The 10,741-nt window shown below is 39.7% G+C and overlaps 1 long non-coding RNA gene across 1 annotated transcript; it reads right to left on the bottom strand.

The window, feature by feature from the left end:
* Positions 1-2,416: 2,416 nt before the first annotated feature.
* LOC131331440 (uncharacterized) lies at positions 2,417-7,887 on the bottom strand. The gene is made up of 2 exons (XR_009201390.1): positions 7,595-7,887; positions 2,417-3,402 (listed from the first exon to the last, which is right to left on the bottom strand). It is a non-coding gene; the product is annotated as an uncharacterized LOC131331440 (long non-coding RNA).
* Positions 7,888-10,741: the final 2,854 nt, after the last annotated feature.

The raw sequence follows: 10,741 nt of genomic DNA, 5'->3' as shown, positions 1-10,741 counted from the left end.
CTGCCACTCCTTCAGGACTCTGTGGTGGATCTGAGATGGGTGGATCCGATTGTTGCTGCTGCTGTTGCTTCCTTGCCATAATAAAACCCTTAAACGATTAGGGTCCCACCAAGCGTGCCAAAAAGATGTTCGGCTCCGAAATGGCTCAAGGACTGAGCGAGCGTGCCAGGACTTGTCGCGTCCAACGTAAAGGATTGAATGCCCTTTTTATGACTTTGTAACAGTGAGAGCGAAAGTGTTGCAAACCTAAGGGCTGAATTGCAGTGTTGGTTCGTGGTTTTGCCTCTACGAGTGAGGACTTAATAATTTCCTAACCGTGTAGGAAAAGAATTAACAACGTAGAATAACTTTATTATGTCGTAATAATAAAGTTGGGGGTACAAGAGAGATGGAATAACTTTATTATGTCGTAATAATAAAGTTGGGGGTACAAGAGAGATAAAAACCCGAATTACTCGAAGAAGTAATTGAGTGAATGTGAGAGAAGTGAGATAATTGTTTCACTGGGAAGATTTTGGTTTTAAGTGTTGAGTTTGATTGGTGTATGAATCCATTTTTCTTCTCGAGTTCTAGTATTTATAGGCAAGATGCTCCACGGCTTTACATGCAGATGAATTTCCCTTCTTGCTTCTTCTCGTGCCATGTGTCCCATGTAACTTCTCCCTCTTGAGATCATGGGCGGTTGAGAGGAGTTGTAAGTATATTGCCCATGTATTTTTCCATCATGGGAAGTTACTGGGGGTGAAAAAATAGTTACCCACGAGTTACTCCTGATAGGGCAGTTGAGCAATTAGTGGGCCGTTTCCATTTCCTTTTCCATGGAGACTAAAATAACGTGGGCCATTTGACCGGGTCAAATGGCCATGTGGCAAGCCTCTCACTAATTTGTCCCATTTTCCTTAATGAAGCTTCCTAAAGTCGTACAGTTAACATGATTTAGGCCATTTGATCCATTTACATAAACAAGGCCTTTTCTCCAAAATAAACCTATTGGGCCTCATTCTGAATTTTGTAAAACATGGCCCAAAGCCTATAAATCCAATCTTCTGTCCAAAATAGACTAAAATTAATTGGGCCCAACTAATATTACCTTGGCCCATTAATTTTGATCCAATAACTCTTCAATTCATGGCCCAATTTAATTAAACTTTAATTAAATGGCCTCCCAGCTCTCTTCTAGGACTGGGTGGTGTAAACAGTTTTATTGTTGGATTGATGAGATTGTTTGAGCTGAGGTGGCAATCCGTGTGTGGTGTTAACTAACCAATTAATGGGGTTGGTTCCCAAATAAGGCGAATTGGAGGGCCCCAGGTCTTTGTACTTGGATTGCCTTGCTTGTATTTTTCCCACCCTTTGAAACCCTTCTAGATTCTTCACTGTGAAAAATCTAGAAGGGTAATCTGATCCGAAAGATTTTGGTGCATTGATGCCCCAAGACCACCATTGGGCATCATAGCGCAGGACCTAATATGACCAATACGCGGAGGAAAGGGTTTTAGCCTAATTCACATCTTAATCAACCCCTACTTTTCATCCTTCTCAAGTTTCAGAGTACATATGCTTCTTCCGTTCTTCAATAAGTGTCCGGTGCGTAAACCTAAACCTTACGAAAGATGCATGTTTTTTGCTAAAAAATATTTTTTTTTCACAATCTAATATAACTCATTGCTATCTATTCATTTATAAAAAAAAATTAATTTTTTTAACAAAACAAATGCATCTTTTTAAAAGCTTAGGTTTGCGTGTCGGATATTTATTTAGAGACAGGAAGAGTATTATACTAGTATTTCGCTAAAACAAATTCAAACCCAAAACTCCTCATCCAACAAGGCAGAGGGATAAACTGCCCATGTTCATCACTATGAATCATACCACAGTGGGGAAAAATCAACAAAAGACCACCATGTGAACTAGATATATTGTGCAGTTCAAAAGAAAAAAGAAAAGAAAAGAAAAAACTAGATATTGTGTGAAAGACAAACTATCTTGTGCTGCCTGGACCCTAGTAGGACCACGATGACACAAACCTTACAAAGGACATGAATACGAAACCAAAAATTTTTTTGGTAACCCACATGCACAAAGGTAATTAATTATCTACGAAGAAAACGGGTGAAGTTTTGTAACCCTACAAATTTCTCTGAACATGTTCTCCCTCTGAAACATAATGGGGTGTACTTGTAAGGACAAATGCAAGCGCGTCAAAACTTAATGCTTTGTTTGAATCGTTTTTTGAAAAAAAATTCTCCAACTCAAAAAAACATTATTTATCCCTACTTTTAATTATTACCCACCCCTATCTCCAATCATTATTCTCATTCTCTCTCTATCTCTCTCCAATCATTACTCTCATTTCTCTCTCCATTTATATCCCTACAAAAATTTTCAAAAATTCATCCAAACACAGCATAAATCTTGACAAAACGAAATTGCAAAATCTACTATTTACTTGGACAAAACACAGCAGAACATTCCTTAATACTAAGAGTTTGAAAACAGTAATCAGAAACAAGCTGCAGGATGGTAACATAGACATAGATGCAAAGAAATTTTCCAGCTTACTTTATCCATTGCATCACCTCTGTGGTGATGACCCTGTTGGATACTGCCGGGCTACTGGAGGGCGAGGCGCAAGTGCAGCGGCATGGTAGACTGATAAGGCATAGGTACAGCTGATAAGGCTTAGGAGTCGGCATATACCTCATGCAGTGGATAAAATGGCTGTTGAAATTGACCTCGAGTCGTCGGCGGAAAACCTTGATAACGATTATGCTGCTGCACTATTTGCTGCTTCTCCCAAACCCCCTTAGTATCCACCGACCCTATGGGACCGTGGGGATCCCCCTCTTGAGACCGAAGGAGGGCACCCATCCTCTGAGAATCCATTAACGGATAAAATGCCCTGTCCAGCTGAGGTGGCTGGGGAATGTTGAACTAATGCATATGAGGTGGGGGTGGTTGTTCCTGAGTGCCAGGTGGCAGTAATTGGTTCTGCTGTTGGGAAATGACAGCCCTAGGCAACAACCCGCTGTGAGCCATTAACAAAACCTGTTTCGCTCCGCCATCTGAGCCTTCACCCTCTGGCTTGGGCGCTCGTGGTCAACCCCACATCAGCTTCAGCCTCAGGCCCCTTGTGACTAGCCTGTTTGATAGCTCTTTTACAGCTTTCTCTGTGCCTTCTCCTGTCGTGTAGGTTATGAAAGCACAAGCGCGTTGAAGCACCATTCGTACAAGACTCACTTTCACCTTGGGCGTAGAAGTTGGTCCCTTAAGTCTTGCTCGGTTACTCTTTGGTCCACCCGACCCACATACAGGGTTTTGATGCTCTCATCCTCCGGGGCTTACAGAGAGGGCATTTCACCTGCCTTGTTTAATAGCTTCATTGCAACGAGGTCATTCACTCTGCAATTTTTTTAATAACCGAATGATGGGAATTGTGAAATAAAAGAACGATGCATTACACGTCTACGAGCACACGAGAAACATCCCATGGAATGAACGAATGATGAGAATCATATAATTAAACGAGTAATGCGGTCAAAATTCCCTGAGCACATACATTGATGCAAATCTGAGTAGGCAGGAAATTCCACCCACTGTTCACAATATTTGGTTGAAATCTTTCTACACGAACAAAATTCAGGGGGAAAAAGTTCCAAGATCACTCATCCACTACACACAGCCATGTGTTCATGCACCTAGACAGGACCATGCCACTACATCATTCATCATATACATGAAAGGATAGCAGTATTTATTCACCAGTTACACAGTCATATAAGTGTTTACGTGTGGATATGTACATATTAACAAAGGAAAGGTGTGGCCGAACGAGATACCATTTTGAAGCTTTAGAGAACGACACCATATTACAAGAGAAATGCAGCACACAAATGCACTTTCTACGCAATGGGTGGTTGCACAAGAGGTGCTCGGTGCCCTTACAGGCATGAGATGATGAAACAGGGAGTTGTCACAGCAAAACATTAGAGATCGCTACTATGGGTATGTGCCATGGATGGCTGAATTATTTTCTTTTTTTCTTCTCAGTCCTGCACGTGCCCGTACTCAAACAGATCAACACTCTGTAAGAGCTCTACTATGGTTATTCGGGTCAGGGACAGCTTGAGAACAATCCCGATCAAACCCAGCCCATGCTCACCGCTAAGCTCTACTGAAGGATATAGAAGTTTAAGCCAAGTGAAAATACTGAGCTACAAACATATCGAAATGCAAACACATTCATGAAATTTGGTATTCAAAAAACTAAAAACATTCATTGCATTGACACGTAAAAAAGAATCACAATATCCAATATGGCCATTAAACAAGACAAGAAAGGAATGAATAGAACTAGAAGTCTAGAATAGTAACCAAAGAGAGGGAAAATATTTGCAGAACATAGCACCAAGGTTGATGTGAACAAATATACGCGCGTACACATTCCCAAAACATCTTTGTGAACATAAAAGGTCTGCCGCTTTCATTCACTATTTCTACTACATTTAAGATTTACCTGTGAATCAGGGATATAAGCAACCAGGTGCAGACACTGAATAGGACGGTCCATTATACTCTTTCTTATATACACAAACTTACACAAACACGTGCATTCGCATAAATGCCACCATGCAAGACATAGAACAACTGAGGTCAATGAAATTCTACCTCCTAGTTTTTGGGTTGTGAAAAAACAATCGGTACTTATTAATTGATCTGGCCATTCCAGAGATTTTTCAACTAATTTGTTCCACAATTTAACCATTTAACCAATAAATATGAGTCGATGACTTTAGTAGCCACATACAACAAAGTCATATAACCAATAATTCTGAGGTTTTGGAGAGGTAATCCAGGTCACATATTTATCGACCTCCTATATTAGGTGCACAAGATAGGGGCCCTTAGAGCTAAAACCAACAATTCAACCAGTGCCATCCAATCTTTAACAGCCATCAACCTCACTTTTCTAGAGCATTAAGGAGCCAAGGTCCTATCAGCGCCCCACGAAAAAAACTCTTATAATAAGATTACTTGGTGATGATAGCCAGGAGAAATACGGGTCATATATTTTGCATAATTGTCAAAGATGCACCTAGGCAAGGAGCACCCCCATTGCCTTGTATTACCCCAGACAAGGGCATTAATAAGGCGCAAGAGGTGACAAAGGCGACGAGGTGCGAAAAGGCACGCTTGTTTCAAATTCGATCACAGCCCTAGGATTATGTGTGATGTGTCTACGTTAAAATTATTACCTTAGATATCAATTGAAAATTCAATGGTCTTTAATCGATTTTCCGTCATCGCCTCACATCATCTCTCTCGACCTATGAAGCACAGATATTCTATTTTGGCCTCCGTATTGCATACCGTACGCATATCGGATACGGATACGCTCGGATACGTATCCGATACATTTTTTTAGAGCATCCTATTTTTATTTTATTTTTTATTTTTTGGTATTCGGATACGCTCCGGATACATTTGGATACGTTTCGGATGCGCGCGGGGTAAATATGTTATTTCTTAAAATATATGGGTTAAACTGCAATTAGGGCCAGATATATGTTTCTTCTAGTTCTTCCTATCGATCAGAAACGGAAAAACGAAAGAAAAATATGCGAAGAAAGAAGGCGATTCCTCTCTATCATCTCTAATCTCTCTCTCGGTCTCACCTGTAAGTCTCTCTCTCCTCTCTCGTCTCTCTCTTCTCGCTCGCCTCTGTCGTTGTATGTACAGTGTGTGTGCATGTGTGTGTGTATATATATATATATATATACATATATATTAGGGCGATTCCGGGGACACCCAAAAAAACACCTCATAGTTCCCGATCAAATTTTGATGATCCGAGCCGCTCAATATGATAAGAACATGATTTTACGAGTACCCACGAGAAATCAGCAAAAAAAATAACCGGAAAGGGTTTGATCCGAACTGTTTCGAATAGTTTTTTATTGGACAGTTCAAATAAAAACTGCTCAAATCAAGCCTTTTCCGGTCATTTTTTTTGCTAATTTCTAGCGGACACCCTTAAAATCACATTTTGCACACATTGAACGATTCAGATCATAAAAATTCGATCGGGAACTATGAGATTGAAATTTTGGGTGTTTGGTGTTTTTTTGGGTGTCCCTTGAACCGTCCTCTGTGTGTGTGTGTGTGTATATTGCATACTGTGTATATACAGTATACATTTTACATCTCTCTCTCTCTCTCTCTCTCTCTCTCTCTCTCTCTCTCTTCTGTTATTTTTTTAAAAAAAATATTTAGTAGACTAAAACCCTTATTACTGTTTTTTTAAACAGTACATGATTGTTTTTTTAAACAGTACATTATGGATTCTATTGTTACTTTAATCATTAATGAAATTTTAGGGTTTTTTAATTTAATTTTATATTCAAAGTATCCCCCAACATATCGTATCCTACTTTTTTCCGTGATACAATCCGTATCCGTGCTTCTTAGCTCTTGATCATCTCTCCTCAGTCCTCTCATCTGCATCAACCTTAGAGTACTTAGGTGATCAGTGTCTCTCCTCTCATCAGCTTCGGTCGTCTATCCTCTCACCTCTCCGTCGACTCTCCATATCAACATTCGATATACATATTTATATATCACCTCTCTCGGTCATCTCTCCTCTCTCGGTTGTCTCTCCACATCAACAGTCGATATAAATATACACACACACACACATATATATATATATATATATATATAGTCTGGATCCAATGAGGGATCCCGCACGGCCTTACGGTGCGGAACTCCCCTTTCCTGATCGAATTGCGACGATCTGAGCCGCTCAAAGTGTGCAGAACGTGATTTTAAAGGTATCCGCTAGAAATCAGCAAAAAAAATGATCGGAAATGGCTTGATCCGAGCAGTTTTTTACTGAACCGTTCAATAAAAAACTGTTCGGATCAAGCCCTTCCCGATCATTTTTTTTGCTGATTTCTCGCGGGTACCCTTAAAATCACGTTCTGATCACTTTGAGCGGCTCGGATCGTCGCAATTCGATCAGGAAAGAGGAGTCCCGCAAGGTAGCACCATGCGGGATCCCTCATTGGATCCGGACTCTATATATATATATATATAGCAAGGTATTCTCCCTATCCATATATGTGTCACATAAACTACGTAAACACAACACACACAGTCAACCTATATTTGAATAGGGAAAGGATTTTCTTTTGAAATTTTTTAGAATGAGCTTCATTTTCATAAATAGCTTTACATATGAAAACAAAAGTTTGAATTTTTTAGATGTGGTAGATGTTTTCATGCATCTTTTAGATGGTATGCTTTCTATTACTCATTGGCTTAGTGCTTATTATTTGAAATATTAGTGTATGCTATTTTTCCTACTTTTTTCCGTATGGATGTGCCTCACTTTCAGAATAGCGTGCGCCTCGCTCGTAGGGCCAAAGAAGACCACTAATTTTCTAAAACGGATTATTTCCAAGATTATTCAGACAATAAATCAACCTAGGGTAGGTTCATAGAACTTCGACTCTCATAATACAAGCAGAAAACTTCAATCTGTGGTTCAATTTCTTAACAACATTAAATTAAACGGATTATGGTGAAAGATTACCATATGAACATAAGGATTGTCACCGAGGCACGACTCGCATATGAGGGGGAAATCCGATCGTTCCCAACCATCGGCTTTGACATTTCTTGACAGTCTATGTGCAATAGTTTCCTCTAATCTGAGATGATTAGGTCTTCGATCGCACTCCCTCCCTCCAACTTCCACCGCTCTGATCTCTTAGGTAGCGTAGTTTACTTTCTCAAGACTGATGGGCACGAAGGAGTTATGGTCCCTTCGTAGAATTTGGAGAGACTTTGAACAAGGTAGACATTAAAATTTGTAATATTAAAAACTTCGTTTTTTGTACTAAGGAGGGAGATAATGCCACGAATAATTATATTAGTGCCCTTTTGTGTTAAGGATTTAAGAATCCATCTCTGTTTTTGTCCCTTCTCTCCCCTTTCCTTTTTCTATTAGTGCCACGGAAAAAAAAAACTTTTTTTATTTTACTTAACCCCCCTCACTCTGAATCCTTCTCAATGTAGCATGGCCTATTAACCATTTTTCTTGGCAATTTTCGTTGTGAAATTTTTGGACCTTAATATAGTTTTTGGTTATAGGCCGAGGATATGCCTTTTCCATTCTCTTGGTGAAATTAAGTTCGCTCCAAATAGAAAATAATTAGTTTCGCTGCAAGGTTGCTTGTGATCTTTGGTATTTCGTGGGTATAGATAAGCGGTTTTCTAGCCTAAAAGAGACCTCAATAAGCCAGTTGAAGGATATTTTGATTTTTTTCCCTAAAAAATTAGGAGAATTTTGTTACTTTGGAAAATGGTTTGTTTGACTGCTGCCTTTTTAGTCAATGATGCTCTCAGTAAGGAATTGGTTGGGATGAAAGAATCTGTGTTTGATAGGATGAATATGCTACGTGCCCCCAGATACTTCGGTGCGATTTGGTAGCACCTGTCTTGGCGGGTTCTTTGTCGCATGCTCCCACTAAAACAATAGAGGAGGCCTTGACGGGATGCGTTCGTGGCGGATTATACACAACTTGTTATCATTATGTCACTACAAGTTATGCAGGCATTAAGATCTGCGTCGAAGCTGTTCGTACTTAACTTGCCTTACTTGGGGATTTGTCATCTATCCATTAGAAGAAGAAGGGGTTAATTGCAAGAACACCCCCTAAACTATCGCATTTTGGCAAGTTCACCCCTTTAAGTTTAAATTCGAGCAACTTCACCCCCCAAACTATCAAATTCGAGCAACTTCACCCCCTCCCCCATTTTCCGTCCATTTCTGTTATAAATTTGGACGGAAAGTTTCCACATTTGGTACTGGTACCGAATTTTAGGTGGTACTGGTACCCAATTTTGAAACTTTCCATCCAAATTTATAACAGAAATGGACGGAAAATGGGGGAGGGGGTGAAGTTGCTCAAATTTGGTAGTTTGGGGGGTGAAGTTGCTCGAATTTAAACTTAAGGGGGTGAACTTGCCAAAACACGATAGTTTAGGGGGTGTTCTTGCAATTAAGCCAAGAAGATATGGTGTTGTTTAGAGCAATTCTTGTTATGTTGAACCAATTGTTTCAAAATGAAGAATACAAGGATTTTAGTTTTGAGGTACTTGAATTCATGAGCTACAGTTTGCAAGCCCCTAATTACTTAATGAAGCAGGATGCAATCTCTTAGGTAGCGTAGTTCCCTTTCTCACGAATTCGAGCACCTCAAAACTAAAATCCTTGTATTCTTCATTTTGAACCAATTAGTTCAACATAACAAGAATGGCTATAAAGAACACTGTATCTTCTTCCAATGTCTGGATAGATGACAAATCCCTAAGTAAGGGAAGTGAAGTACGAACAATTTCGACGCGGATCTTAATGCCCGTAGAATTTGTAGTGATATAATGATAACAAGCTGTGTATAATCTGCCACGAACGCGTCACCTCAAACCCTCCTCTATTGTTTCAGTGAGAGCATGCAACAAAGAACCCGCCAAGACAAGTGCTACCAAATCAAAACGAAGTATCCAGGGGAACCTAGCATATTCATCCTATTAAACACGGATTCTTTCAACCAAATCAATTCCTTACCGAAAGGATCCTTGACTAAAAACTAAAAAGGCAATAGTCAAACAAACCATTTTTAAAGTAACAAAATTCTACTCATTTTTTAGGGGAAAAAAAATCAAAAAATCCTTCAATTGGCTAACTGAGGTCTCTCTTAGGCTAGAAAGCCGCTTATCTATACCCACTAAATGCCAGAGATCATGCGATCATGAGCAGCCTTGCAGCGAATCTAATTATTTTTCATTTGGGGTGAACTTAATTTCACCAAGAGAATGGAAAAGGCATTCCTCGGCCTGTAACCAAAAACTATATTGAGGTCCAAAAATTTCACAACAAAAAATTGCCAAGAAAAATGGTTAACAGGCATGCCATAGTGAGAAAATAAACTAACGGGAGGGATTTAGAGTGAGGGGGGTTAAGTAAAAAAAAAAAGTTTTTTTCGTGGCATTAACGGAAAAAGGAGTGGGGAGAGTGGGACAAAAACAGAGATGGACTCTTAAATCCTTGACACAAAAGAGGCACTAACATAATTATTCATGGCATTATCTTTCTCCTTAGTAGAAAAAACAAAAAAATGAAGTTTTTAATATTACAAATTTTAACGTGTACCTTGTTCAAAGTCTCCAAATTCTTGCTGGGCTCCACCACCGCCGAACTCTCGTCGAGTAACGAAGACGAAGATGCCACGTTATCGGCATCGCTATCGGGCTTCAATTCAAGCCCTAGGGCATCGAAATCGCGATCAACATTGCCAAGGCCATCGTCGTAGGTCCTTAACAGGCTGTCGTAGGTTAGCCCCCTTTCGCCATCGATGAATCATTGTAGGTCTTGAAAACCTCGTCTACAATCGAGTTGATTCACTCGTCGCTTAACTTGATCCTAGGTTTTACGGCGACAGAGAGGGCTGCCATTTCTTCACTGTTGAGGCCGCCATTTCTGTTGGAATTGAATCGTTGGAAGATTCGGTGTACTTTTTCTGATCTGCTGCTGCTTGTTGTCATTTTTGATGTTTTTCAAAGTTCTCGTTCTCTTTTTCTTCAAAGTTCTCGTTATCTTTTTCTAGGGTTTCAAAAAAGTAGAATAGCGCAATTGGCAAAATTGGAAGCACGATGTATAAGATTGATTCGATTGAAG

Source organism: Rhododendron vialii, chromosome 6a (assembly GCF_030253575.1).
Source record: "Rhododendron vialii isolate Sample 1 chromosome 6a, ASM3025357v1".
NCBI lineage: Eukaryota > Viridiplantae > Streptophyta > Magnoliopsida > Ericales > Ericaceae > Rhododendron > Rhododendron vialii.
The sequence above is the reverse complement of the archived record's forward strand: the minus strand, read 5'-3'. Positions and strand labels throughout refer to the sequence as shown.